At 45.1% G+C, this 25,813-nt stretch overlaps 1 long non-coding RNA gene across 1 annotated transcript; it reads right to left on the minus strand.

The window, feature by feature from the left end:
- Window positions 1-8,535: 8,535 nt before the first annotated feature.
- Window positions 8,536-11,553, minus strand: LOC109260971 (uncharacterized). The gene is made up of 2 exons (XR_002077212.2): window positions 10,125-11,553; window positions 8,536-8,899 (listed from the first exon to the last, which is right to left on the minus strand). It is a non-coding gene; the product is annotated as an uncharacterized LOC109260971 (long non-coding RNA).
- Window positions 11,554-25,813: the final 14,260 nt, after the last annotated feature.

Here is a 25,813-nt window from a genome sequence, read left to right on the forward strand (position 1 = left end):
TCAGGAAAGTCTCATTTGCTTTTGTGCTTTAATGGTTTTATTTTCTGTAGTTTGTACAAAATGTCTAAGCTTTTTCCCTTCCCATATTTTGCCTGGGCTACATTAGTGCAAGTCTGTGTTTTCCCTGGGCCTGTAGAACCACAAGCCAAATTAAGACAAATGGGGAGCCGGAGCCTCAGCTGGGCCCCCAGAGAGGCCTCCTCCCTCTGCCTTCCCCTGCGCCGACTTCTCACAAACCAGCTTCGAAGCAACTGAAATTTCCCTTTTTGATTTTTTTTTTTTTCTGACCACAGGCAAAGTCCTGTCTCCTCAGTTCTCTCAAAGTTATCCGTTCCTGAATTTTACCCTTAACCACAGTGGAGGAAAGGGAATAGCTGAGGTTAGGAAATATGGAAAGAATGTTAGCAATGTACCACTAAAATATACATTAAGAATATTTTCAGCAAGTATAATCTCCACGTTGAACTTCTAAATCTAGAATTCTCCTGTCATGTGACCATCTTCACATTTATGTGCGCCCCTTTCGGCCTCAGTTCAGCCCTTCCTGAATGAACTCTCTGTCAAAGGTAGGACTGATTAAAAATAGACAGATTAAGTTTCCAAGTTTTCCTTCCTATTCAACATTTGGCTGCACCAATTATAAATGTCACAGCAGTTAGGTTAAAATAGTTGTCTTTTGCATGAGCCAGGACGTGAATATCATCAGAGATTTTTAATAGGCAGAAAAACAGAAGTGAAAATATACACAGAGACAGTGCCTTCAATCGAACATTATTTCTGTTAATAGAAATTCAAAGTCATGAGTACTTTTGCTTTAAGATTGTCACCGAATATTACAATTAGAAAGGGACTTAGAGATCTTTTCATTCATTCCCCCATTTTATGTAGGACAAAATTAACAATAGTCACCATGGCCATTGTATATGTATCCCCTCATTTGGTCCTAACCACCCTAGAATGGGTCACCCCCATTTTGCAGATGGGAAACAAGGCAGAGACTGGTGAAGTAACTTGCCCAAGGCGAAATGGTAGAGGGAGGATATCGGGTTCCTAATTCAAACATTAGGTCAGAGAGCCTCCAAGGCCTTGAACCCTTGTGTCCAACAACTGGCCTCTTTGCTCTGCTCTGGGGCATGTGGAGGGCTGCTGGCTGCCCGGCTTTGCCGGCTCCTTCTGTGTGACACGTCTCCCCCTCACGCTATTTTCAGGTTGGTCTGGAGTGGCTGTCATGATCCAAGATGAATCTGCCTTGGTCCCAAGGGCCGTAGCCAGCCTCCCCAGACATGCATGCTGGGCTGCATCTGTTGCTAATGGCATTTCCAGATTTCTCCCTCTTCGTGAGCCCCCCGCTTGGCAGCCTTGCATTTCCGTGAATCTAATGTGTATAGTCGTGCTCCTCAGCTGTTCCAGTCTTGGCAAGAAAGCAGTGATGTCTGTGGCCAGGTTAACTCTGAGGGCAGATGCATTGTGGAAGAGATGGCATCTTACAGGGGTTAGGTCTCTGAGTCCATCTCTGCAGGGCTGAAGCTACCTTGGGAATGCAACGTGTGTGATACTGATGGCCCCGGACATGCCCAACACTCATACATTCTTTCTGTGTAAGTAAATTTTCCTTAGAGGTGTTTTTCCCTCCCCCCCCCCCCCTTTTCTTAGTGATATATTATAGTCACTTGAAGGTCACGGTCTTGTTCAACTTTTTTCTCTGTTAGCTAGCAGAGGGCATTCAACTTTGGAAACCAACAAATGGTTGTTACATGCAAAAAAGAATAGCCTGTAGTAAAGCCCTCTTTTCTTATTTGATGTGCGTGGTGGATTTTGGCATTTCTCAGCTACCCACGACAATGCTGTATCCCAACTTCCCTTTTAGGGAATTCTCTCTCTCTCACAGCATGAGACTTTAGCAGTCTGTAAGTTCAAGCAGCCACTGTCCACTCTGGAAGCTGAAAGGGGAGGTCCCTGTCTCCTAGGGTAATAACAAATGTGTAAGGAGAGAATTCAGAATAGCATCTAAAACATGGAGTAACTGCTAAGTACTTGTCTTTCTTCTTCATCTTGATCTTGCTTGCCTTCTCTTTTTGTTCCTATTATTCGATGACTATTCCTCCATGGCAGCCAGCAGTCCGAACTTGGCCACTCAGACTCTTTCCCCTAGTGTATTGAATGTTGTAGGATTGACACAGGACAGGAGGTAGGGTCTTATTTTTTAATTGTGAAATATTAACAACACTCCGGGAAGAGTGCATAAAACCATATGAAAGGTTTACAAGTAATTGAAAGCAAGTGTCATGTAGCACCACTGTCAGGATTATTTGCCTCCTGAAGCCTTCTATGTGCCCCTCACCAATTGAAACCCTCTTCCTCGCTCAGGGATGGCTCCATGGGTGTGGCAACCTGTGCAGCCACACAGGACTTCATGCTCAGAATCGTCCGGGGCTTCATTTAATGCTCTGCAGTTGCCATCTTGAAACTCTATAATCTTTGAAGAAATGATTCTGCATTTTGCACTGGGCCCTATCCTATTTTTACTTCTAAATAGGCTAATCCTATTTTTACTTCTCGAGGTAACTATTATCCCAACTTTCGTGAAAATGATTTTCTTGCTTTGCTTTATAATTTCACCATCTACCTGAGCATCTGGAACTTTCATCCCAGTGGCATGCTCTGACACACTGCTCCTTCTGTAAAGGCTTGCCAGTCCCACGATTCCTGTTTCAAAGCCCCCATGTTTCCTTTCAGTATTCTCCCAATAATTTTACTTTGCTTAGATTTGCCGGTATTGATTTCTGTTGCTTGCAACCAAAGAAACACAACTGGTACTGTTTGTTACTAAAAGATGCTTGATGGAGAGAAAGTGTATAATAGGTTTTCTTTGTTCTGTTCCTTTCTGCACACACCCCAAAGTCCTATGAAGGTTCTACAGATTTGAGACTAAAAACCAGCTAACATTCAATCTGACACATTCTTATCTTCTAGCAGAAGAAATTAAAACTTGAAATTGTGAAAGCATTTACTTATATTTAGGAAAATATCATCTTCAGGACAGGGTATGAAGCCCAAAGTACCTGCCAAGGGCACTTTTTTTCTTTTTGGAAATATTCCTTCAGGTTGCTAATGGGTCACCACTTTCTTGGAGACTACCCCACCCCCCCCCCCCAACATGTGGCTGAGATAGGGCTCTAAATCTCTGGCAACATGTGTGTCCTATCCCCCTAACCTCAATGATTGGTGCAGGGATAGGCATGTGACCTAAAAGAACCAATAATAATTCTCTCTAGAAGTTTTCTGCTTGAACTATCAGGGAAGTTGATCTCTTATCTTTGGAGATCCTGGAAAGATATAGGTTTAGGATCGCCAAGTTGTGGAGATTGAGGTCAACACACAATAGGCGGTAAGCAGAAGCCATAAGCAGTAGAAGCTGTGAGGTACTCAGGGATTTGGTAGTTGGTTATGGCATAAAAGCAGAGGCAGAGAAATGCCAGCTACCAGACTGCTTTGAGCCTCTTGGGTTACTGTGGGGTCTAGAGGAACATTTAGTGCTCCATGAAGCTCACCTTTGTCTCTGTCAAGATGGTTTCCTCTGCTTCCTTACTTCCTGGCATGTCCTCAAGTCAACTTCCAACACCTGTCTCAGCCTCTACCATCAGAACTCGTGGCTGTAATGAAAAACAGTTACAAACCCTGGACTTGGTCATTTCACTTGAGACCCTTAAAAGAACCCTTCTGCAGACTCACAGGGCTTAACCAACCACTGTTCTTACGAACTAGGAAGCTTCTCTAGGCTCAGTCCCTGATGAGGGAAAACAGCTCAAAGTCAACAACATCAAAATGGTAACCTAATGAAGGGGAGCTGAGAGAACAGCCTACAACATTGGGATATTGACCTGATGAGTCCCGAGTTCTTTTTTCTTCATCTCCACGCTCTCTACTGTATTTCAGGCTATTAGAACACTTCATCTGGATCAAGGTTGCTCTCCCTGCTTGCAGTCTGATTCCCCTCAACTCCATAGAGCAACCAAAGCAGACATTATAAAGTAATATTAAAGCAGCTTCCCATTGCTCTCAGGATATGGCCCGAAATTCTTAGCATGATTTTGATACATTTTTCATCTTGGTCCTTGCTTACTTTTACTTCCCCAGCCTTGCTCCCACTTCCCCACCTCCACCCCATAGCTTACATTCTCTGTTCCAGAGCATCACCCTCTTCGCTGAACTCACTCTTTTGCCTTTCTCACCTTTTATGCAACTTTCCTCACTTCTTTAAAAGGTTTTAGCTTAATGACCCTTCCTCCAGATTTTTCCCTGAGCCCCAAAGACTGGGGCATCGAATGCATCCATAGAGTTCTTCGTTTTAAATTAGGAGAACCCTTTAACTCGTCTGTCTCTTGTAAGTTCCTTGAGGGTGACTGGCTCATGTTTGGTGCACAAGTGCAGGTATGAGATCAGAAGAAACATGGAACGCTTCTCTCCTGCAGCTGGAGCCCAAGGCTGTGGAGAGGGTAAAAGGAGACCAGAGGGCTGTACTAGCTGCTGGGACAAAAGTTGGGCCAGGGGTCCCACCCACTGGTCTAATAAGATTACTAGGAACCATGAATTACTTGGTGAACTACCACCCCAATCAGTTTCATTTAAGGCAATCCGGCAAACCCAACCCATCTTCTTTTCTTGAGTATTTTAACTGGCAGAAACTAACAGCCCTTCCCAGCCAGTCAATACTTCCATGGCGGACAAATTGCCGATCTCATCATTTCTAATAAAAAACAAAGCCAAACAAACCAAAAAAGTAACAAAAATCACAAACTAGGATGCCTGATGAGCTGTACTAAAATCCTGGCTTGGGAGCCCATTAGTTGAAATTGGACTGGTGGCAGCAGGAAGTGGAAATTGTTAAACAGATTCCTTAAAATCTGTTAAAATAGGAGGAAAGATAAAGAAAACCAGAACTGTCACCTCTAGCCTGGCCAACATGGGAAGAGTTGATAAGTAGATGACAGTAGATTTTCAGCAGATAGGAATGTTGGTTTGTTTTCTTTCTCCTTTTAAAAGATTCCCTTTCTTTAGGAGACCCTGATATAAGCAAACAGACAGACACTGGAAGGTAACAGCTTGTTCAGAGAGCACCGAGCTGACAAAAAGATTCTGGGAAAGTCACCTGAATTCTTGGAGACCCAGTTTCTTTATCTGTAAAATGGGATTAATGATGACAACCGAGCTTTCCTGCCTGCTGAGAGATGCCTCAGGAGAGTGTTTTAGAAACAGCTCTGCAAAAGCCAGAGGCCTCTGTAAATGCAAGGTGGCTTTAACCCTACCCATCATGGCCTACAGAAGAAACAAAGCCAAGGAAATGGGGTCAGTATGCATTAGATTTGGGGAAGTGTTTCTGAACAAAAGTGAGGAGATCAAACTTTATGATAGCCATAAGTAGGAGGGAAGCACAGAAATCACATTTGCTTTCAAATTAATTATTTTAAATAAATTCCCCTTATCAATTGTGGTCTATTGTTTTGGGGCATCCCAGACGGTTTTATGCAACGTCATGTTGTGTTTAATGCTCTTTGTTCATCAATTTATTTTTATTATTTTTTAATTAAAAATTTTTTTTTAACGTTTATTCATTTTTGGGAGAGAGAGAGTCAGAGCACGAGTGGGGTAGGGCCAGAGTGAGAGGGAGACACAATCTGAAGCAGGCTCCAGGCTCTGAGCGGTCAGCACAGAGCCTGATGTAGGGCTGGAACCCATGCACTGTGAGATCATAGCCTGAGCTGAAATCAGACAGCCAACCGACTGAGCCACCCAGGAGCCCCGTTTTTGTTCATCAACTTAAATCAGTTGGCAAAATAGTTGTAGGAATGGAGGTTCCCCTCTCTCTTCAGACAGAGAGGGGACACCAAAGGAATGTTCAAGAATGTATTTCTATCTGGGTCTAAAGTAAAGGTGGACATTGGTAGCAGTCAAAACCCGACTGAGGATAACCACAGGACACGCACGTAGCTACATCCTCTTACCATAGCAGACATCGGCAATCAACCACAGCACCTTTTCCCTCCTTAAGCCTGGAGATGGCCTCAGAACCCTTCCTAACTCAATGGTAACTTGATCAGGTCAGGGTAAAATCCATTTGTCATGCCTGGTCTAGAGCCGAAGCGTGACTCTTCATAATCAAAGTGTTAAGCAGGTATTAGGTTATGCCTTAATTCCCCGTGGAGGAAATTAAACCAGCAACTTATGAGTTTGTGACTTATTCTTTCATTTTCAGAACACTTATTGGTTGTGCTTAATTCTAGGCGAAGCAAACAAGTTAGCAGAGTTAAAACGAAATGCCTGGGTTGTAATTCCATAGACGTTCCTCTCTCTTCATGCAGCTATCCAGGATATTTGATCCTTCTGATGCCATTAGCTGTTGGCTTCAAACAACTGCGAAGAAGAGGAGGAAACCTGACACTTTAGTTGGATGATGTTTATACAGATGCAGCTTCTTCCTCAGCATATTTGGTTAGGAAGAGCTCAATGAGCTCGAGGCTGAATCTCAGGAATGTGTAAATAAAGTGACATTGACACAGACCTTTAGGAACATTTACAAGCCCCATTCTAACCCCACTTAGAGCAGAGGTTCTTAATCTTTATTGGGCATGGACCACTTTGGCAGTCTGGTGAAGTTAATGGAGAGCCCTCTCAGAATATGGTCTTTAAATAAAACAGTAAAAGAAAACACATGGGTCATACAGGAATCTGGTTGTATTGAAATCGTTATTGGAATATTTTTTAAAATCGGTGATATAATAACGTATGTGCTTTTTAGAAAATTTTCTTAATGTTCATTTTTGAGAGACAGCAAGAGCGAGCACGGACAGGGTAGGGGCAGAGCGAGAGGGAGACAGAATCCCAAGCAGGCTCTGTGCTATCAGCACAGAGCCCAATGCAGGGCTCGAACCCACAAATCGGGAGATCATGACCTGAGCCGAAACCAAGAGTTGGACACTTAACCGATTGAGCCACCCGGGTGCCCCATATATGCTTCTTTATTAAGCAGTAAAGATGTATGGGACAATTGTCATGTTCTATAAAATTATCTGTAATTTAATTTTTTTTAATGTTTATTTTTGAGACAGAGAGACAGAGCATGAATGGGGGAGAGAGGGAGACACAGAAGGTGAAGCAGGCTCCAGGCTCTGAGCTGTCAGCAGAGCCCGACGCGGCTCGAACTCACGGACCAGGAGGTCATGACCTGAGCCGAAGTCGGAAGCTCAACCGACTGAGCCAGGCAGGCGCCCTAAAATTATCTGTAATTTCTATTGGTGGCTAAGTCACAGGTACCGACCGCTAACACTGCTGTGGTTTGTGAGCACATATAAAAAGAGTTAATGAGTTTCAGAAAGAGGTTAGTAAAAATGAAGACGGATTTTTGTGCCCCGCATCCAACTAATTGAAGAGCCCTCTGCAATTATGTCCTCGGATCCCAGTTACAAACCTCCGACTTCAACAACTTTGGACTTGGGGATCTCCAGGCTTAGGAGGGGCAACATCCTTACCCCTAGTGCTTCATTTAGAGAACACTTTATGCAAAAGAAAACAGTTCTACAGATTGCTTTGCTCTGGTGTGTGACTGCCAGGCTCTCTGCTGCCAGTAGAGAATCTCTTCTACTTTCAGAGTGTTTCCCTCGAGGGTCACACACAGCTTAAACACATTCTCTGGCATAGAAACTGTGTGGATGTGCGGAAATGGGGGCTTAAGCAGGTTAAGTGACCTGACCTACCGAACTAAACAATGGCAAAGCCATCATAGCCTGCAGCCTCCGGTTTCTAGAGTCAGGAGGAAGTTCTGTTACTGACGGCCATTTTCTATCCCTGGCAAATTGAGGGTTAAGAAGGCCAGAGGCTCTTTCTAGATCTGACCTGAACCAGAGGTCCAGGAAAAGAATCTCGCAGATAATCAGGGACTCCTCACAGTCTGGTTGGGTTTATTTGACACAGCACCTACCCTTGAAATTTTCTACAGGCTTCTGCAGGGAGATTTCAAAGAGGTAAATGACCCCCTACGCCCACCAGGTGTTGGTGGAAGTACTCTAACAGTATTATTATTGAAGCATTGTCAGTGGTAGATACTTGTGTTTTGTGGTTGGTTTTATACTAGGTCAAATGAAATCATGGGGTATATGGGTAGGGGTGGGAACTGGGTAAGAGGAGACATTAAAAAAAATTTTTTTTTAATGTTTATTTTTGAGAGAGAGAGGGACAGAATGTGAGAAGGGGAGTGGCAGAGAGAAAAGAGGGAGAGACACAGAATCCGAAGCAGGCTCCAGGCTCTGAGCTGACAGCACAGAGCCCAAAGCGGGGCTCAAACCCACGAGTCATGAGATCGTGACCTTAGCCCAAGTCAGACGCTTAACAAACTGAGCCACCCAGGTGCTTTTTTTTTTTTTTTTTTCCTTCTTTTTAAGAGGAGACATTTAAGAAAATATTATCCTTGGGTCCAGTAGCCTCTGACACATTATAATTTACATTCATGTTAGAATTTAGGTTATATTCTTTAGGTCAGCATTAAAGTTGATTAATGATTTATTTTCATTGCAATTTCACTTTTTTATTTACTCATAGGTAATCACAAAAAGTCTCCCTAGAGTGACTTAATACTAGGAAAATAACTCCTGAGAGTAAATCAAATAAACCCTCTCCCTTCAGCAATAAGGATGCTTGCAAACAAGTCCAGTACTCCTAGGACACTGCTTACTCAGATTCTTGGTGTTGGCATTATTCATGATGGCACTTGCAGAGGTGAGCTTCTGGGGCATCTCAGTTTCTCCTGGATTTAGGTGATGTTGGGGAGTGATGGGAAGGAGTAAAGACCACTTTCTGGGACTTCTTGGAAGAACTTGGGCTTTTGATTCAGTTGCTTTTTCTCCCACTGGCAAGAAAAAGTTACCCAATACATGCTCATGTAAAAAATATAAATAATACAGAAGTGAATTAAATAAAAAGTTAAAGTCCCTTTTCTTTTGCCATCTTCCAACCCCACTCCCCTCCCCAGAAGTTGAGTATCTTTCTATGAACCTTTTTCTATATATAGGTAAGTACACAGAAAATACATAAATGCAAATAAAACACATAGCTCTTTACATAAATGGGAACCTGTTAGAATTATGCATATTTTTATGTTCCTTTTTTATTAACAGCGTTTCTTAGATCTCTGTGTTTGCACACAGAGAGCTATCTTATTCTTTTAGGTTTTTTAACATTTGTATTCATTTTTGAGAGAGAGAGAAAGACACAGCATGAATGGGGGACGGGCAGAGAGAGAGGGAGACACAGAATCTGAAGCAGGCTCCAGGCTCTGAGCTGTCAGCACAGAGCCCAACACAGGGCTCGAATCCATGAACCATGAGGTCATGACGTGAGTCAAAGTCAGACACTTAAGTGACTGAGTCACCCAGGCGCCCTTAGATCTTATTCTTTTTAATGACTACATGCAGTCCATAAGGTAGCTGGGTATACTGTATTTGTGTAACTAGTTTTCCATGCCTGGACATTCATGTTGTTTGCAGGTTGCATTTTTGTTGGTTTAGTTGCTATTAGAAACTGTATTCCAATATTATTCTACCTCTTTTAAGCTGCTAAAAACCCTCCTTCAGTGTGCCTTGCCCTCTGCAGGAATCAGGGCTGAATGAGAAGAATAGAGAAGTCAGAGGATGCAATCAATCCCTTTTCTTCCCGCTCGCTGATCCTGATCCCTTCCTTTCCCCTTTCCATCTCCCACCTGAGTTTGGTCCAATGCACAAAAGGAGAGCTCCCCCTGCTGGGAATGCCCTTCGCTTCCTCCCTCTCACCTGGGTAACTCCTTTCATCCTGCAAGCCTGGCCTCGAATTTTATCTTCCAAGGCCAGGCCCCACCGCTCTGGTAAGTGGGCCCCTCCTCCCTGCTCTCTTGGCTCCTGCTCCATCCCAGATCATTTTAAAATCGCCTGCCTGTACACCCGGCCCCTGAGTGGAGGGAAGGAACTCACTGTGGTCACCGTGTGTCCTCAGCTTCTAGTAGCATAATTAGCATGTTGCCCAGTGACAATACAGGTGACCTGAACTGCGGGGCCTTCAGGTGAGCAGCTCCTGACATAATGTATGCTTGGTCTAGTTACCTTTAAATGTGTGTTGAAGCCGACATTAGATTATGAATCATCTGGATAGCATCTGAGATGGAACCAGGTGTCCAGATGAAGAATAACATTGCAAAAAGGTTATAATAACACACACGGTTGCCAGCATCGGTCAGTCCCCTCTGTGGCCTTCCTCACTCTCATGACATCCATGGGGATCATTCTGATCTCGGCAGTAGGCTCCAACAGACTCAAGAAGAGCAGTACCTGTTCTGCAGGTTCTATTTTAAATTTTTATTAGCATTTTCACCCATGCCCTGCCTGCTATCTCTCAGGCACGTTGCTCCCCCACAACCGGTTCAGTTATTCCCTTCCCAGCAGCAGCCCTGCCCATCCTCACGCCTCTGTCAGGGCTGCTGGGATGTGAAGGGCTTCCCGCTCCCAACTCTGACACAGAGACGGCCGGCAGGCAAACAGCTGGGGCCCGAAGGGGACTGCATTTCTGTAGCCTGCTTGACCTGGGAAAGCAGAGCAGGAGAGGAGGGAAGGCAGAGAGCACAGAAGGGCTGGAGAGAGAGGCAACCTGAAGCAGCTGTTGAGGCTGAAGACCCCAGGGTTGAGGCTGACATTTTGAATCCTGAAACTCCAGACTATAAGGTATCCTGGGGATCAGCTGGTAAGTATTGGAGCCAACGCACAGCTTGGGTACAGGCAGGGAGGACACCGTCCTACGTAAAGCACAACGCATTCCAACTCCACCCCTTCCACCAGACTGTTGCTTCCTAATTCAACCTGCATAGAAATTCTGGGGTGACTTGGGAGTAGGCCACAATTTCCCACTCTGGCTTACACAGCTGGCCAGGAGGAAACTCTTATCTATACAGTGGCCCCAACAGTGAGGGAGGAGGGAGAGGAGGGTGGAGGAGGAGGAGGAGGAAGAGAGGAGACGGTGGAAGAAATGGTGTGGACTGGGGCCTCCTCCTAGCCTTCGTTCTGCAGAGACTCAAACTGACACCTAGAAAGGTGAACACCCACCCAAGTCACTCGGATGCTAAACCCGTGATAAACCTCCACACTAGTCTCTGCTCTTTTCCACGTCCCACGTTTCTAAGAAGGTAGAACAGGCATCAGCCACACTTCTGGGATACTCTAGGTCTCGGGGAGGGGTGTAGTATGGCTAAAATGCCTCTTCCACCAGCCTTGTAATTCCTCATATACAGTAGTTTTACGCTCTGATCTCGTGTTTGGTTCTTTTACAAATGCAGACACCCTGGGGAGAAGCAACACAATCTCATCAGGAATCATTTCATTAATTCTTTTCTGTACAGGGGCACCTGGGTGGCTCAGTCGGTTAAGTGTCCAACTTCGGCTCAAGTCACGATCCTGCGGTCTGCAGGTTTGAGCTCTGCATTGAACTCTGTGCTGACAGCTCAGAGCCTGGAGCCTGCTTCGGATTCTATGTCTCCCTCTCTCCCTCTGTACCTCCCCTGCTCTCTCTCTGTAAAAAATAAGAAACATTAAAAAATTATAAAAAAATCTTTTCTGTAAAGCAGATTTGAGCAAAGCTAAGGTGTAGACTAATAAAGGCCTGGGGAAGCTATGTGTGTGTGTGTTAAGGTTTCCAACACTCTGAGGGAATACAGATGCCCAAAGGAAAGAGGTTTCAAGGTTTACTGCTTGCCTAGAGACTATCTGACTCTTCCCGAGAGTGTGTGCATGGTCACTCTGGCCACAAAGTACAATATGGAGTCACCATAGTTCACATCCTGGGCTAGCTCTCCTACAACTAGAACCTCCCACTGACCCACATACTTCTTGGCAGCGCACAGGAAGGTGAGTCTATGCTGATCAGCTGATTCGTTCTTTAAAGTGGAAGACAGCCAGGGAGATGCATCAGCCACGGTCTTTGGCAGCAGAAGGTGGGAGAGCCGCCCTTTCGAGCAAGGTGCATCCTGGGCCAAGAGCTCGTGTCCGGGCTCCTGAAGTCATGTGCTTGTTCCCATGAAGTAAGGAGCCCCCTTTCCTTCCTCATAGGTGGACTTACAAGGTCATTGCTTTGCTCCAAAGGGGTCTCTCTAAACCCTGGCAAGTGCTCACATTCTGGTGGCTCTACCTTTGATAGTTATTTTAGGTTGCTTCTAAGCTTTGTCAAGTCTCCACACATCTCCTTAGAGAAGTCCAGAATGGAAAATAAACATGGTGCTATGATAGCTGAGCATGTCGGGAAGACTGTTTAGAGCCTGGCCCCCTCATTTTCTTCGTGTCCCTTGTGAGGATGAATAAAAGAAAGTAATGTATCCAAAGCTCTCTGAGCTCCTTGGGGAGAGGGATTACGAATGCCCAGATTCCGTGGTTATACAGGGCATTTAATAATACACTAACAGCTAGACTTTCCCCTCCTTGGCAGAATTTGATTACATGAATCTCCCAAAGGTCTCCTCTGAAATAGAATTTTCTAAAAGTCAACAAAAGTGGAAAACATTACAGTCTTCCAATAATGACTGACCCCAGGCGAGGTTCTACTAAATCTGGGGGAGGGGCTGCATTTCCTATGGGACTCACAGAATTCTTCCTCTCTGGAAAGTCTCAAAGACTGGAGCGGTAATGGGAAACACAAGAGCGAGTTTGACTACTGAGACTTAATAAGGCCTGACATTTCTATGCCTAATCCTCATATATATTCCATTATGGTGATTTTCAAGACAGACACTAAAATGAGTCCCTCTTATGTACATGGCAGGGGGCGTAGGGGTGGTGCAAGGCAAGGGGTGAGGGAGGAGAAACTATAATCGTAAAAATAAGAAAAATCACAATTAATCCCAACCAAATTTCTGGAGAGACCAGCACTGACTTCTATTTCTCAGAACACTGCCCCTTTAACTTATCTGCCAGGTTTCAGTGAAATCCTAAACTATGTTCTCATATACTTACAATACGAAATCCAACATAAAACCAAATGTTTTAGCAGTAGAGACGCAAAATGACATTGTGGAAAGCTGGGAGAAAGAAGGTTTGGTAAGTCGACTCTTTAAAATATCCGAGCCTGCCTGGGCCTGGACAAGGGAGGAATTTGGACCCCAGCTGCCCAGCTTCTCCATGTGGCTGCTCAGACATCCTTTGGTGGTTCTGGTAGCAAAACAAAACAAAACAAAAAACCCAAACACGAAACAAAACAAAAAACAAAAACCAACATATAACTTGCTGCACAAAAACTGAGCCGCTCCCAATTGTAACCGTTAGAACGTGCAGAAAATCGCGACTATATTCACGCTGGCCCCATCAATGGAAGATTACATGTCTCATGTAAAGCTGCAGTACCGTCCACCCTCAAACAGGAGTAATTTTGTGCTATTTTTGGATGGTGTGGTTCTTTAAAACAAAGTGATAAATTAAAGTGGCCTCAGTAATGCAGCAAAAATGTTCAGCTGTTTTAAGGCAAATGGAAAATGTGGTCTTCATGTACAAAGGAGGAGTCAGCAGATGGAAAGGTTTGGAGTCGGCTCTCAACTGAGTTCAAAAGAATTTCAGCCAGTCAGTCTGGTATTGAACTTTGGAAACTATGCTGTGCCCCAAATTGTGCCTGGGCATGAGGAGTTATTAAGGAGAATTGTTTTTTTCTTCTGGAATTTCCAATTAATAGAGAATTCCTTGAGGGCAGGCACAATGCCTGTTTTTTCATGATAGGACCCTGACTTGCCTAGCCATGTTAATGGTCCACCTTCTCCGTCTCTCCCAGACCACTCAAATGGCTCAGTTTCGGTCACTGGCAGCATCCGTCACCTCTTCCAATGTTCTCCAAATCCAGGCCCTGCTTCTCCGCATTTCTCTTAGCTAAATCCTACATCCCACGCATCCTTCAAGGTCCAAAGTAAACCCTCGATTGTTTCTTAAAGTTTTCAGCCTGTGCTGGCCCCTCCTTTTTTCCTCTCCTATTGCACTTAGGGTTGGATCCCAGGGAGGAGTTTGGCTGAGCAGCAGGGAGAAGGGGAACATCCAGAAATAGCAAGGGCAAAGGCAGAGTAGGTACACCCCAGTGATGCTGAGGACGGGGGAGAAGGGGAGAGGATGAGGGGAGCAGGAAGGCGGTCTTAGAAGATGAATCCAAGTTAAACTCTAGGTCACTCCGTACCTGAGTGGGTCATCTGGGGGCAAAGGAGGTCATGTGCTGGAAAGCTGGGTTCCTCTACTTGCAGAGACCTCCCTGGGGTGAGTGCCCATAGTATCCGTAAGTCAAATAAGTGAATTTATGCTAAACTCATCAAACCTAAATCAAAGTGGTGCATTGGCATGAGGAGGGGATGAGGTAAAGGGAGTTTCAGGAAGTCTTTCTGAATTAGGGTCTCCCCCACAATCCCCTCCGCAACACCAAGTTCTTTTGTTGCTGTTGCTGTTGTGCTGTATCAGTTGGAGCCTGGAGAGGTACATGTATGCATGGGTGTCTGGCTCCCTCCCTAGGCTGTATGCTCCCTGGACAGGGATGTGGTTATTATTTCACTCACTGTCATATCCCCAGGGCCAAGCCCAACACCTCAATACGTATGTGTGAGATAAATGAAGGAGTTCACCCTCGATGAGCTGGTAGCATTTAAAGAGCGCTTTACAAAGAGTGTTGGGGGAGAGGGGGAGAGGCTCAGAACCACAGCTTCCGTAGCGTATCTTCTGGACTTGAGAAATTTCTGGGATTTGTTGTTGCGTTGTATTTCTTGCCTAGGAGAAAACTCTTCTCAGTCCTAGCAGGATCTTCCCAGAGAGCCCTCCATGCAGCAGCAATTAACTTCATGTTTGGTCCAACGTGATGCATCTTAATAACAAGATTTATTGTGTGCTTGGTATATGGTAGACACTGTCCTAAGGACTTGACAGGTTGTTAGTCCAAGTTCTCCAGAGGAACAGGAACAATAGGATATATACACACACATATATGTAAAAAAAAAAAAAAAAAAAAAAAAAGGTTTATTAAGGAGATTGGCTCACATGACTATGGAAACTGAGAAATCCCAAGGTCTGCAACTGGCAAGCAGGCGACCCAGGAGAGCCAAGGGTATAGTTCTAGTTCAAGTTGCATCTGAAGGCAGAAGACGACTGATGTCCCAGCTTCAAGACGTTCAGGCAGGGAGAGAGAGAGATCTTCAATGGATTGGAGGACACCCACCCACGTCAGGGAAGGCCACCTGCTTTACTTAGTTTACTGATTCAAGTGTTAAGCTCTTTCAGCACAAGCTTACAGACACACAGAACAATGTTTGACCAAATAAATACCTGGGCACCATGTGGCTCAGTCAAGTCGATACATGAATTATCCATCACGCATGTGTTAGTTCAATTAACCCTCACAACAATCCTATGAAATAGTAGAACCATTATCCTCATCATTTGGGGGAGCCAGGATTCCAGCCTGACAATAGGTTTCAGACACTGTAGTATTATTTCACGCTGCCTTGGAAAACCATCCTAGGGCTTTCCTTCACACTTGCAAGTGATTTTCATTTTATTTTATTGAGTAAGATAACTTAGCAACATCAAATAAAAATTTTAAAAAGAGTTCATTTTTATGTGTTACTTTCTGGTTCTCACACACTTCTACATGTAATTTCAAACAGAGCCTGGTTTGCCTCAAGTTTATACGCAAATTTAGAAGTAATGATGGCATAAACAGTGTCACCCTCACCTGGCCCTAGTCACGAATAAAAACAGCATGAAATGATTACCAACTAATTGTACTAATTATTATTCTTTAATGAATGTTTAATATACAACATTCACTTGGTTTGTGGTTCACTTTCCTAAACAGGAGCCAAAAAAAGTGAATCTATCAGTTATCATAGAAGATATTTACATCAGATTCTCTTCAGATCAAGGGAATATGAGAGATGTCAAATGTTGGATCTGAGAGATAGGAATACAGGTAATTTTCTCTTGGTCTCCTTTTTTGCCCTTTTTTACATATCCTAATGGAAACCTCTGTAACTCACCTTATGTTTTTTTAATGTTGTACAATTATAGCACTAATTAAAATAAGACAAAACTGGGCCGAACCGCCCATAAGAAACACTTCTATGGCTGCAGGACCATCAGGGCTGGTGGTCTATATGCCACCCATGCTCCCAAAGACCCTTTAGTGGCCTTTCTTATCATGGCTCAACCCACAACAGGGCCAGAACATAGGGATCCCCACATCAATATCCCAACATACTGGTTTTCTCTGAGATTAGAAGTTATTTAGTGACAGGCCAAAGAACAGAACCCAGGCTTCCTGATTCCCCACTTATCTGTTAATTATATCCCAAATGAGCCAGCTTCCTGAATTTTTTTTAGGAAGGTTTATCACATGCATTTTCCTGCTTTGTATTGGGTTCACGGGTTCATGGCTGTAGGAACCGAAATACGGTAATTAGGTGCAGGGTAGCAAAAATACAGTGTGCCCTCACCCTCCTCACCCATGGTGGACATCATTCACGGGTCAGAGAATGCTCTTCCTTGAGCTCAGCTTTCCTTCAGATCCTTCTCAACACAGTGCTCCAGGTAACCACTACAAACAGCTGGCTCCAGATGAACCTACTTGCTCTGCCTGGATAGGGTGGGGATGTCAACACGGATTCTTTTTCTATCTGGACTTGCTTCTAACACTAATCATGGCTATAAAACCTGTACTTGCTCACTCTGCTTGAGAGAACACATTTTGAACAGAGGTACTCAGGCTGGAAGCTACTTTCATCCCAAAGCAGGTTCCGGACACAGGAGAGCTAGGGAATCCCGTCTAACCTGTTTACTGTGCATGCTTAGAAAGCCTTAAATGACCAGTTCAAGCTCCCACAGCTGGATTCAGGACAGAGCAGAAACCAGCCCCCAGGCAAGCAGACGCTTCGTCCAGTGCTCTTCGCCACTGCCTATCTGACTCTGGGCTTTATCAGACAGAACAGAGAAAATGTTCCTGGGATCTGACATGTGTAAACACTCCTCCATCACCCTGGCCATGGCCGCTTGCCAAAACAGGAATGAGGCCAGATTTAGTGGGTCCTTCAGCCCGGTGACCCTGGTGGAAACAATCCCCTGATATAGAACAGAGAGAGCCAGAGAAAAATGTGCTGTCCTACAAAGAACAAAGCCTGGGATGATTCATTCTCCTGATCCTGGTGATTTACCACTGGATGCTGGTCACTCATACATGGCTGTCAGCAACTTTGCAGGAATTCTAATCTGGATGCTTGTCCTGAACACATAATTCCCTAGTTACTTCCTCATGGTTCCCAAACATTCAGAGATTTCCTGGGAATGCTTTCCTGGTTGGCCTGCTAGTACTTTGCAAGAGACTTTTTTAAATACCAAATAGCCGGGGGGCCTTGGGTAGAACTTCCTTAGCTTCCCTGGACGTCAGCTTTCTCATCCTTAAAAATCAGAAACTGGACTAGCTTGACTTGCAAGTCTCTTCTGGCCTTGAAGCCCTAGGACAAGACACATTTGAGGAAACACTTTTAGATAGAAAACTCAAACAAGTGTTTCCTAGATCTTAAAACTTGGCTGGTTACCTATGTATTGACGGGACCAGGCAGATAGGTGGGCATAGCCTCTGGGGAGGAACCCACCATGTTCCCACTCCACGGAGGGATCACTAATGCTCAGATCACTAGTGATTTATTTCTTGCCAAAGTTAGTAAGCACTTATAAAGAAAACTAAATTATATAAGCACCATGAATGTATTATGAAAAACAACACAGAATATGTATAAAGTCTTATGTATATAAGTAAACATTTACATACAAACAATATGCCATTTGTAAGGGGACATATTCTAAGTGGTTTTTTCCTAGGCATGTAAATTTAGTTTTATTTTTATAGAAATGGAATCAATTGGAACACATTACTCCGTTAAGATGCTTTTTGCACTAAACAGTAGGTCTTGAAGTCCTTTGCCATGTCAGCTCACAAATCTCTTTTTAAATGGCTACAGAGGATTCATCGTGTGGATCTATCATGTTTAAACTACTCCTTTTTGTGAATCACCTATTGGTGGATATTTAGTCTGCTTCTAGGGTGTTGCTATTTCAAAAAAATATTGCAATAAATAAATTTTTGCAACATAGATAAATTTGTGTCCATATATTTGACCATTTCTCTAGAACAGATATACCTAGAAGAAAAACTATTGGTTTTACAGAAATGCACAGCTTACATTTTGAAAAATTCTGCCAGACTGTCCTTCAATATGGCAATACTAACAGAAGTAACTATTTCCCCATCATCTCATTGATCTTTCATTGTTGTTTTATATTTGCATTTTCTTTAGTACTAGCAAGATTGAGCACATTTGCATGTTTTTTTTAGCCATGTGTATTTCTCTCATGGATTGTCTATTTATGCCCTTTGCATATTTATTAGATTGCCTTTTTTGTTATCAATTTATAAGAATGTTAAAAAAAAATGTTTTTAATGAGCTCACGTACTCACCACCAAGGTTTGATATTATTGACTCATGGCCAATATATTCTCCCGTCCACTTGTACCACACACATGGATTATTTTGAAGCAAATCCCCAATATCATACCATTTCATTTTTTTTTTTTTAACGTTTATTTATTTTTGAGACAGAGACAGAGCATGAATGGGGGAGGGTCAGAGAGACCGGGAGACACAGAATCGGAAGCAGGCTCCAGGCTCTGAGCCATCAGCCCAGAGCCCGACGCGGGGCTCGAACTCACGGACCGCGAGATCGTGACCTGAGCCGAAGTCGGCCGCTTAACCGACTGAGCCACCCAGGCACCCCTCATACCATTTCATTTTTAAGTAAAGCTAAAAGATCAGAGCTCTTAAAAATATCCAAATCATATCCAAAAAGAAAAATAATTTCCTTAATATCACTAACCATCCAGTGTTCACATTTCCTTCATTAGCTCTTACATTTAAAAACACAAAAACAAACAAAAAAAAACACCTCAAGGTCAAATACCCAGTAAATTTCCTATTCTCATAAATCTTTAACAATGTGAATTCAGACCCAAAGAAGGCCTATGAATTTTAATTGGTTAATAGGCCTTGCAAGTCTCTTTTAATTTGTAGATTCTTTCTCTTATTTGTTGAATTCTGGTTATTTTTCCTTAGAGTTTTCCACAGCCTGGATGTTGCTGATTGGATCTGATAGTATCATTTAACATGTTCCTGTAACTTTGAGTTTCTTGAGTATTTGTATCTAAGGCTTTATTATTCAAGATGGAGGTTTTGACAAGAATACCTTATAGGTATGTTGTATATTTCCAACAAGGCCAGGTGACTCTGGCTGTCTCTTTGTGAGGTTAGCAGCCATTCCTGACTGTGTTAGTCTGGGCCCACCCAGGAAACAGAAATCACACATGAATCCAAATATTGGGGGGGGGGGGAATATAAAAAGTTAACTATGATATGAGAGCAACTATGAAAAAGTAGAAATCTCTACATGTTACCCTAGGTCTTGGTAAAAGGAGATTAGAAGTGGGGTTCCCTGAAGGCTGGGGCTCCAACTTCCGGTTGCAGCACACTAGATGAAGGAAGTTCAGTTCACTGGGCTTCCCCACCAGAGCTAGTCCACAGTCATCAGGCAAGCCAGAAAGAACCCATGCTTGCTTGCATCCAAGCAAGATAGCAGGATGCCACTATGGGTGTAAGGCCTGTTGTGCAGCATTTACGTTGGGAGGACGGTGGGAAGCAATGTTCTCAGGCCCAGGGTAGCTGATGGTGGAGAAGAGCGCACAAGGGGAGCTGGGGCTCTGCAGCGGTGGGAGGCCTGGAACGCACAGCGTCCACATCACAAGTGCTGAGGTGAAGGTGGTCACTGGGCCCAGGCTGGGGCCCTGAGGTCTCTGAGGGACTGCACATCCTAAGCACATGGCTGAAGCAGAGCAATCACTGTTGAGGGGCCATGCAGCTAGAGCAGGAAAAATACTCAGACACGGACGGAGAGAAGCCCCCCTCCTCCAGCGACGTCCCTCCTGCGCCCTCTACTGACAAAGCCTAACATCGCACTCATTGTAAAAGATGCTTCAAGAGTCCAATCCATTATTACAGAGCAGGTACTGAAGGGTGGATGGGAGGGCTGAGAGGAAATAGATTGTTAACTCACACCTTGATCAGTAGCTCAGTCCTTTATTCCATTAGGGGTTACAAGATAGTTAAATTCTAACTCTATCTTTGTTCACTAGCTGGAATGCTCCTAGAGGAAGAAACTTCCTCCAGCTCTTTGGTTGCCCTGAGACACAGTATGTACAAGAAACTGGCTCTTTCTCCACAGTCACCATTTTTCCGCTTCTCACATATTTTAAGTCTTTAGGGCCCCAGTTTTCTTTGCTCCTTCACCAGGTCTGATGTGAACGCTCGCTAATTTTGGCTCCCCAGCATCCCCTTCTTGCTCTGGTCCAATGCCTGATTTCAGGTCAAAGCTATTTTATTAGCATCTCTTGAATCCTGACTCTGCCTATAAATCCCCTGAACAAATGGGAAGTGGACCTTTTCATTCACAAATCACAGAACAGTCACAAACACCTTATGAAATGGGTGTCCTCATCCCGGCTCCACAGATGGGCCACCTGAGGGCTTGGAGGAGAGAAGCCAGCACTTCCAGGTCCCCCGCTGGTAACGGGCAGAGCCGGGGCTAGATATGCTTCACTCCTGCGTCATTAGAGCTTGCCGGCCCTAGAAAGTCCCAGCCTTATGCTTATTTCTCTCTAGGTGCCTTCAAATGCATTTGTTTCCTGACTTCCACCAGTTCTCCGCTTGCTTCTGAATTTCTAGGTCATGAAAAATGTTCTCTTAGAATCATCACTAGGAACGCTCTTCCAGGATAACCTCCTCCAATATCCAGCCCAGGTCTTAATTCCCAGGCTGCGGTTTCTTCTCAAACAGGAGCCTAATTCCATTTAACCGCGTTTTGCTCCACACAATTTAATTGCCGTGTATGTTCTCTGGTGTCAGGTTGATGGGACAGGCACCTCTCTAGCTTTCAAGATGCTGTTTTGGCCTCCCCCACCTCCACCCCCGCTCCCTCAACACATACAGACAGAAGAGAATGAGGATAGAGGTGAGAACTTCTCTTCCTAAAGGCAGTTATGCTACTCGGGGAATTGTAAAGAAGGAAATACACAACACCAAACTTGGCACCGACATTAAAAGTGGCTCTCTTCATTCTCCACTTTCAGGAAACCATGGGCCAGCTGTAAAGTCTTGACCATTCCAGCTGCGTAAAGACCGCTGAAAATCATACTGAAGCCCTTTTCCTCTCTTCCCTCTCCAGTTCACTTTTCTTCCTCAAGCAAACACCTGCCACTTTTCCTTTTCTCGAGTCACCTCCTCCACCCCGCGGTTATCACTCCCACCTCCTGGTCTTCCTTAGCCCTCTCCCCAGCATTCCTTCCTTTTGGTCCATGGCCCCCTTGTCTTCCTCTCTTTCCTTCCTCCTACCCTAGCTTTACTGGCAAAAATCAAGCAAAATAACAAAAGAATGGGGAATAAGTAAACAGCTGCCTGCCCTCGCTTGGAAGTCCCTGGAAGCAGCTTCCTTCACCTCCATTGATAGAGCGTCTCTGCGTTTCAAAGTGTTTGGCCCTCATTCAAGGCCAGTCACAGTGGCCCTGGAGTCATTGTGTTGAGATGAAGGTAAATCCAGACAGTTTCTATTTTTAGATGCAATTGTGTTTCTGGAAAAGGCTGCACATAATAGGAAATCCTGAGTGTGAAGACTGTTTCCTGCCAGTTGAAGCATTGTTGTCTTTGGCCGTTCTGACAATAGCAGAAGCCCTCGAGTAAGTGGACAAAGGTGTATGGGCAGGGTGAGGAAGGAACCCGGCCATGTGGGGCGGAGAAGCAGTCAAGTGTGGAGGAGTTGAGGAAAGTGGGGATTGCTGGGGAAGGTGATTTAACACTGCAAGTGAAAGCAATTAAGTTATAGACTCCGGTCAGGATGGGAAAAAAATGGTTTACTTTTTAAAGATATCTGTGGAAACGGGGTCAGCTAGGGTAAGACATTGTCTGCTCGATATGTGCAGTTATAAAAACGGTCGATAATGAAGGGCCTACCACGCAGCTATTGCTTGACGATCTTGGGGACGATCACTGACAAGGAATATGACCGGGATAGGGATAATGGTATTGGGAGAAAGGGAGTTTATCCAGCCCTAAGAAACTGAAGACTTTCCGCTGGAGTCTCTAGAGAGTTCTGAAACAGAGCCTCCCATCCTTAAATATGGATACAAATCACCTGGAATCTCATTAAGACAGATTCTGATTCAATGTCCGGGAGGAGCCAGAGATTCTGTATTTCTAACCAACTCCCAGGTTGGTTCTGCCAGGTGACCATCTGTTTACACACCGAGGGACCAGGAGAACACCTATGGAAATGCATCTTGAGAGTGTGGAGTCAGGGTCAGGGGACAGGAAATAAGGGCGAAGGTACGGTAGGAGTGGCACTCTTATAACTCAAGGCTCAAATCCTGGTGAGATCACGGCAGACACTTGCTTTATGGAGTAAGGAACCCGTTAGTTGGGACGGCTGGCACCAACATCGCCGAGAAGCTCATCAGTGGCCGACTTCTGCAGGCCAAGTCTGACTGAAAGGAGGTGCCGCATTAGATCTGGGCTCCAGTTATCTGTGGGGGAAGGGTGGCGGCAGGTTCTAACCTGGAAGATCAGAGGCCAGGTGGAGTCACTAGCCTATTTAGGAAAGGTGAAAGTAATTGCCATAACGGGAAGCAAGGTAGAGAGACAACCCTCGGGCCTCTAAGGGCTTTTGGTGAGGATTGACAGACCATAGTGCACCCAGGGGTCAGACAGGGGAAGCCGGAATGGGTATTCTCGGCCTATGTAACCAAAAAGGTGAAGAGCAAATGAACAAAAGGCCGGTGTCAGCAGCCACAATGAAGAACTGTAACCTTTCACCCAGTTTCTAGAAGCCAGTTCTCAGAGGCAGAGTACATGGAGGAAGGACCCTACCACATGCCATACAAGTAGATTGTGTAGCTCTACACCTAATTCTTTTTAAATTTAAATTCTTGAGAGAGAAAGCGGGAGTGGGGGAAGGGGCAGAGAGAGAAAAATCCCAAGCAGGCTCCACAGCCCAACACGGGGCTTGAACTCAAGAAACCATGAACCCCTGACCCGAGCTCAAAGAGCTAGAGACTTAACCTACTGAGCCACCCAGGTGCCCTTACCCCTCATTGTTTCCCAAAGGTTCCCGTAGACTTTTGCCCCAGTAATTCTACACCAAGGAAAGGAAAACACCTAGATCTTTTCAGGATTTGAGTGAGAACTGGTAACAGGAGACCCAAAACACCCCCATAGCCCCTGTTAGAGTAGACCACAACAGAACTAGGAGATAAGCAGCCTAGGTCAGTCTCAAAACAGGCCCAATAGACTTGCGGACCATTCTTTCTCCCTACCCGGAATTGTTCCCCCAACTCGAGTTCTTAGGCCTGACCACAAAAACAAGGCAGAATGCAGCCAAAAGATACAGCACGCACCCGCCCCCCCGAAGACCAGTTACGCCACTCTACCAGAACAAGGGGGAAGCCTTACCTTATATAAGGAAAGTACCCTCTCAGGTTCCCACTCAGGTCCGATATGCTAATAGGAAAACGAAAAAAAAGCGCTTCATCCCAATTGGTTGGAAGAGCCTAATCGTGATTGGTTGAAGAGCCTAATCGTGATTGGTTGGAAGAGCCTAATTGTGATTGGTCAATAGTGGCACAGGCAACTCAGGCAGCTCATTGGTGCTCTTTGGAGCCGTGGTCTTCTGTGTTAAGCCCGGCTTGTGTGTCAGGCTAACTCCTGGCCGCGTTCTGATTCTGTTCTGCAGTTTGATCTGACCATAACAACTAGTAGAAGGCACCGTGGCTGCACAGTATTTCTCATTTGGAACTTATTCCCATGGTCTATGTTTCAGAATGGTATGCTGATGATCCAGTTCTCTGCGAAGGAGAAGGAGCGGGGAATGGAGGGGGAGCGGGTTAAGGAGGGAGAAGAAAAAAAAAAAAAGCTCGATTTGGATGCGTGGCATTTGCTGACTTTTAGTTTGTGCACACTCCCACCATGGCCAGTTTCAAGCCACCAACATGAAGTCGTTGAACACAAAGGTGGGACGAGATGTCTCCGTTCCTCAGAGTATAAACAAGGTGGTATATGGAACAGCTGGCAGAACTCACCTGAGAGCCCATTAGAAATCAGACCAGGTCCTGTGAATGATACCTGCCTTCCCGTAGCTGGGATACTAGTCACTTCCTAAGCCTTACTGAGATTTGACCCCAATCATTGATACAGCTGCAAGGAGGAGATACAGGAGCAAAGCTTGAATCTAGCAAACAGTGTCTAGCAAGGGGTCTGGCTCTAGGGAGGCCTTCCTCTAATCTCTAGGTAACAGGAGGCTGCTCCCTTAGCATGTGGGAGGGGCTCCTTTTGCCAGCCCTGAGGTTCTAGGGCACGTCACCCCAGGTTTCCCATCTCAGGGTTCCACCCTCTTCTTGTCGGGGCCCTCGTTTCCCCAGAGGAGGCACACCAAGGCTATGACTCCAACTTCTTTTGTTACCGCAACACCCTGACGAGCCAGTCCAAGGCCTGGTGTTGTTCATGATTGGCCCTCCAGCTGCAGGAGATGAGGATTCTAAAAATGCTGCCTTAGAAGCCTTCTGGCTTTCACGGTGTGTTCTAAGCTTATGGTTGGCTCATCTTAACCTGTCATTTTCTTCAACTAACCAAATCTATAATCTTTCGCCACTGTACCTCTGACCTGCCAGAGCTATCGCATAAACTGATGCATTTCCTTCCAGCAGACTCCATCCCCGCTCACTGCAAATTAGCCTTCTTTACAAGCTGAGTAAGAGGAGAATCTGCTAGAATCTTTCAAAGCTCCACGTACGACTAACAACGGGGTCTTGTTACCATGGGGCTAATGAGTGATTCCATTCCACAATTACATCCCAAGGGTCTGTTTCCCAGAATAACTTCCAGCACCAACTGTCTTAGGTTGAGTTCTCCTGAATCAGACCCAGACACAAGGATTTAGGTGCAAGTGATGTATTGGTGAGGAGATCCCAGGAAGCACTTGTAGAGACAGGGAAAGGCGGGAAATCAATAAAGGGTATATAACCAAGAGCCTTCGGGGGGACACCAGGGCTTAATCCCACGGGGAAACATTCTGGAACATTCCTGTGACCCGCTCCCCAAGGGATAAGAAAGTTGATTATTTATCCACCCATATCTCTGCTGTCTTTGCCCGAGGGCTGCATCTAGGGGCATTAGCTCACTGGAGTCCCAAAACAGCCCTCAGCAAAGAAAAATCAGGTGTTTACAAAAACAGCTGTTGGTATTTAGAGGTGAGTGCCAAGTAGACATGGGCTGGGCATGTCAGCCCCTGCTACAAACTTGTATCAGAACTGAGCTAAGTGGGTTACCTCACAATGGCGGCAGCAGCAATACCCCCCAAAAAAATGACCCAGTCCAAATGGGGATGGTGTGTGGAAACTCTTGGGGAAAGAGAGACATGGTAGACACCAGGTGATGTTGGTGTTGGAGTCACTGGGTGACACAATGCTGAGGAGTTGCAGCTAGGGAGCTAGAACCCTGCCTTGCTATGCGGGGTGAGTCACCAGGCCAGTTTCTACATGAGACTTTCCACTGGGCTGCCAGCAGATGGAATCCGAGGATGGGTTAGTCTGACAGAGAGGCTGCTACAGGTTACCTCTGTGCCTTCCAGGTACCCATGCCTAGCCCACTTAG

Source organism: Panthera pardus, unplaced genomic scaffold, assembly GCF_024362965.1.
Source record: "Panthera pardus isolate Hobbes unplaced genomic scaffold, ASM2436296v1 HiC_scaffold_16, whole genome shotgun sequence".
Lineage (NCBI taxonomy): Eukaryota > Metazoa > Chordata > Mammalia > Carnivora > Felidae > Panthera > Panthera pardus.